Source organism: Varroa destructor, unplaced genomic scaffold (assembly GCF_002443255.2).
Source record: "Varroa destructor unplaced genomic scaffold, Vdes_3.0 BEIS01000003.1, whole genome shotgun sequence".
NCBI lineage: Eukaryota > Metazoa > Arthropoda > Arachnida > Mesostigmata > Varroidae > Varroa > Varroa destructor.
The window spans coordinates 2,659,383-2,664,741 of NW_019211456.1; the positions used below are offsets into that span (position 1 = coordinate 2,659,383).

The 5,359-nt window shown below is 39.6% G+C and overlaps 1 long non-coding RNA gene across 1 annotated transcript; it reads right to left on the minus strand.

Moving 5' to 3' along the window:
• Positions 1 to 363: 363 nt before the first annotated feature.
• Positions 364 to 4,645, minus strand: LOC111247459 (uncharacterized). Its single transcript, XR_002672128.2, has 3 exons — positions 4,454 to 4,645; positions 3,932 to 4,219; positions 364 to 1,090 (listed from the first exon to the last, which is right to left on the minus strand). It is a non-coding gene; the product is annotated as an uncharacterized LOC111247459 (long non-coding RNA).
• Between the last annotated feature and the right edge of the window lie 714 nt (positions 4,646 to 5,359).

A 5,359-nucleotide genomic window follows, 5' to 3' on the forward strand; every position in this document is an offset into this window, starting at 1 on the left:
TTATGGTGTAATCCATAATCCAATAACCATAAACTTCGTCGCAGCTTGTCGCAATACGGATACAGTCGAATACGTTATTCGGTACGTAATACTAAAAATTAAAAAACCATATCTAGAAACCTTCTTCGTCGTCACAATTCGTCGTCGTTGCCTCTCGTCATTGGCTGCTGTGTACATCTTTACGTCATCAGCGTATACTTTGGTATACATATTTCTAGGTACATGTATTATACGTACAGACGACAACTGAGAATTTTGTCCTGCAGGCTGCCTGTCGGCAGCTAGGAATAAGATGAGAGATTCTTATCTATTTGTACCCAAATCTTTTATTTCTTAGGAACAGCTTTATCAATCTTTGTCCTACCCGATGTTTCGGCAAATTATTGAGCAATTCAGAATCAAAATATATACAACGAAAGGTTTCCTACTTGTTATGGAAGTTTTGCTCTACTTGTAAATAAGTGTTTGTAAGGGGCGCTCGCCACTAACTGTCTACAAGACACCAGTTATCCCAATTGAAATTACGATGGTCAAGCAAAAATTAAACGTATTACTCGAAGCAGGACTGACTCTCTCGAATCAGCTATAGGAAATGTTGGACAGGGAAGAAACCGGTAGAAACAGGGAAAACAGGCTGCATTGTCTACAGCTAAAATGTACCTGCAATGCGGGGGTACGTTCAGCGGTACGTCGTTTCAATTTTATTAGCAGACGAGATGGAAGAGCGATGATCGATAATGCCGCACACATTTTTTGTTGTAACTTTTTTTCGGCCGCGTCTCCATTGGCTGAAGAAATTAATTGACGCGCAACCCGATCCCATCGTTCGTCGATGCTCCAAATATCCTGGACATGGTTAAGTATGTTGGCGACAGTCAGTGTCGTCTATTTTAAAACTGGCAAACCCCTGGGGGAATTTCTGCTTTTGTCCTTAACAAATACATTTGCAAAGCCCTGTCTGATTTTTTGACGTTCGCTTGAGGACGGTGTAGTTATTAGCTTGTTTCGAATCGCCATCGTGGTAACAAAAGCGATCCATCCAACAAACAGTTGTCGCTAAATCCTTGGAAAGTATAATATCCTGTGCGACCTTTAACAATAAAATGTAAAAGGTTATAGAATCTACATGCAACTGTTCAGGGCACGGGATAATTCGGTTTTCATGATAGTTTGTATCCATTATGATTTTAAATTATTCAACAATTTACCGAAATGCTAAATAGGACAGGGCTTAGTCACCCGAGTTGCACTGTCCCTAAGAACAAAAACTTTCGTGTACGAGTAGATAAGAATCTGTTCTGTTCTGCTCCAGGTGCCTCCACGCTGCTTACGGAAAATTGAACAAAAAACTATCTATGTGCCGTGTTATATTTTAGGCATCGAGATGATCATTGTATTGGCGAAGCGCAGTGTGCTATCAAAGATCTGGGTGGGCCAATGCACATTGTCCACTTAATTGAAATGTAACCACTGTCTGTTATTAAAAATTTCTCAGCTGTACATACGATTGTGTCAAAAATACATTCGTTAGGTTATAGTACATGCTTCACAACGAGGAAAATATACGTAACAAAGCCAGGATCAGGAAAATACAGAACGAGAAGAAGTTGCATACAAGAAGCTGTTTACTATCCTAATATTAAGACGCATGACGGTAAATTTTAACTAACGCAGCAAAGCGGTACGAAAATGCTTGAAACAAACATGCCTAAATCAGTGGAGAGCAGAGCGCTTCTTTATAGGCTATATATATATATATAAAACATGGAAAATTTTGAGGAAAAGCAGAAAGGCACGCGCAGTAAGTTTTTGTTCGCCGTACGGGCCATAATTTGTGTCAATAATCGGTCATGTTTTGTTTCTTTTTTATTGCAGAATAAAGTGTACCATTATTATAATTATGTATGTGGCAGGAACGGCATTTTGTAAACGAGGGCAGGGCTTTATAACCTTGCTTTGCAGGTACGTCCGGTAAATTTACTATGAGAATTTGCGGAAGAATTCTGTTATCGATAGTATAAACCTCGATCCAAGTTTAGGTGGCAATAAATATGACCTGCGCATCGCTGTTGATAGGCGTCATATAGAGTAGTACCAGTCTCTAGCTGCGATTATTCAAAACTCGTTTGTACCGATACCTATAGAAACGCTGGAAGGAGTCAATGTATTATGGATTAAATGGTTCGTTCGTTCGTGCGTAGTCTGATCACCGAATTTGTGTGGTATAAATTCCGTCTAAGACAATTCAGGGGACGTCTTAAATGTAGAAGAGGCCCCACTTTTTATTAGTACCGCAGGCTTAGGAGGAATGCAACCTTACTAGGAATGCAACCTGTTAGAAAAATTCATACAAAGTTTTTTTAAAGCTTCGGTAGCTTTTTTGAACTTGGACAGAGATTTATTTTTTCAGGAAGCTATTTTGGACGAAATAGGCCCGTTCGAACACGTATGGACGTCGTGCGGTCAAAGTACATACGCGTATGTAAAGAGCATACGTCTCAATCGAAGTACCGATCGCCAGCCTGTTACTTTAATTGAATGCCCCTGCAGCCCACTGGGATATTCCATTCTGAATCGCAATTATTTTAGTTGCTCAGTATGCTATATTGGACGGTTTCACGTATCTGAGCACGAAGCGTGCCTAGACATAATCACTTCCATTGAAGGCACGTCGGCCATTAATGTCTATTTTGCTGACGACAGCATAAAACGGAACAGTAGTAAGCAAACCGTCCGAATACGTTGTCCTGACTACGAGTAACAATGGCCGTTGACGATAAACGCCCCGTACGGATCGGCTTTACAGGAACACATCAAAGTTAGAACCAAATCATACGGCAGCTAGATATTACGCACATCCATTGAGGGCTAGGAGAATGAACACAGAAGCAAGTTTAGTCTTTTGTGAGTTCTTAACAGAGCGTTATTTTACCTAACCGTACAAATTAGCCGTCAGCACTTGCGCAATATGTAGAAACTCAGCTAACGGTTTCGACAAGGATTGAAGTATTGCAAAGGTGCACCTTAATTTTGAAAGATCCAATTTTGCATCTCGTTCGTAGGGGCTTCGTAACTTACGGTATAATGTAACATAATTATTTATTGAACGAGTTAGATTCCATTCAGATACATTTTACGCGAAATATATATATAGGCTCCGTTAGAGCTGACGCTCATGAGAACGATTAAGATAGCAAGGCTTGATATGATAAGAATTGATTTTAGCCTGTTTGCTAAAAACATGAATTGTGCATTAGAACTTTTTAGATTTTAGAGATAGACTTCACTATTGACCTCGCAACTCGCTGATCCAGAAAGTGTACTCTGAAGTTATTCACAAATGTCTTTCTGTCGAGAGCGAACAGTCGTTGAGACATAGTTGGTTACAGGGATTCGTTCATAACGTATCAGCCGTGAAAATAAAAGATAACCATTGAGTAGGAGCGATTCATTCTTTTTTTGCATAGGGCTACAGCTCTGATAAGGTCTAGTCACAAGGCAGACGAGCGTCTCATATCCATTCAGGCATACTTGGTACTGTTGTCAAAGAAGTTTTTGGCCCTGATCATGCGTAACACGACTTTCGTTTTTGCTCGAGAATTAGAAATGAGGTCTCATAAATCATCTCTCTTAGAGGCATTTCCGACCTGGACCTTTTTTTAGAACAGAAACGACGCCTCTTAACTAGAGCAGAAAGAACGTAAACTATGAATTTAAATTTCTTACCCGCTGGTGCGTAGATCAACTGACAAATTTAGAAAAACAATATTGAATTATCTTAGATTTCTTCCAATGACATCAATAAGCATAGGATTTTTTTTGAAATCGTGTGTTCACCATGCCAAAAACGATCACTCCTTATATTTGGCTTGTTGGCCTTTAACACAGTTGCTGTTGTTTTACAGCGTTTAATACAGAGAAAAGTACGCACGGCCTTTACAGGGTAGAAATGTTTCTCAGGTCCAGGTGGAGATGGCCGTGATCGCTTGCTCCACCAGCTGTAGCAGCTGTGCCCTTTGTTGTTTAGAATAGTGGCCTGAACTGCATTGCTAGTCAGGTTAAATGGAACTTATCTGCCCTGATCAGGCTGATAAGTTGACTCCTCGAGACTGTTTGTAGTAAAGCTTGTTTTTGGGGAAACCAACTTCTCACTTGTAAGGTCATTTTTTGTAGAAGCTTAGGCTTTTTCAGTGCCTGTATCCTGCAACGAGCAGTAACGCTGGTGACACAGTGGGGGGGGGGGGGGGGGGGGGTCAGTAAGGAATATATGCGACATATAACTTAAACATATACATTCCGAATAAATATTTATCTGCAATAGTTATTAGAGATAAAAAATTTCATCCCTATTTTTATGCTTGTAACGACATAATATGTACAAAATTTTCGGTTAATCTTAAAGACAACAGGCTGACTTCAGATCACGCATTCACATAAAACTATTTCTTCTTACCCAAATATCTGCCGAAAATGATCCTCTAGGCAAAAAAAAATAGCCACTTGTTTAAAAGAAGGAAACTCTGCCGTTTGAGGCATACGGACATCGGTTTGTTAAACCATCGAAAAAGCTTTGCGATATGTTAGCTCTCGCTAGGATTCAATAGGAATTCGTTATTGTAATTGCACAGAAACTGATTACAGCCCGAATCTGTGTGTCCGAATGTGGGAATGCTAAATGTATCAATTGCTGTTAGGAAAACCATATCCAGCCGACATGTAAAATCGCAGAAGGCAAACACCAGGTAAAGCAGTCGTTCTATCAGCTAAGGATTTCAATCACACCACGGAGAAGGATTGTAAAAACACAGCTTATCCCAGCCGAATTTGAACAAGGCAAAAAAATCAAGGCATAATAAAAACAAATATCAATCCTCGTACTTCGGCCATGCTGCAGATATTTCAAACTAAAGTCCCAAAAATTAAGCACTAAAAGGCAAATGCGTTACTCATTATTGCGATTAGTGACACCATCTGCCTCTATAGTTTCGTATGAGTAGACCTCAAACGTACACAGACGAAGGAGAAATTCCTTAGAAGTAGGTAACCTCCAGAACACATGAAAGCTACGGATTTACGGTTAAAAATAGTTCTAAGGAACAGTTATAACTCTTCTACGTGAAGGCTATCCGTATCCATGAATATTGATGAAAGTACGTTTAAAATCGAATACGTAATTATTTGATACATCTCATACCATAATTCAATCACTCGTGTGTATTTTAAGACAAAGCTCAATATTTAAGACTTTCTAGGGAATGACTCGTTACATAAAATAGCCGAGATAAGTTGGAAGACACCGATGTTTCTTAATGGGCGTTTGTGCGCCAAGAAGGTAGTCCTAGTTGAAAGCACTCACAAA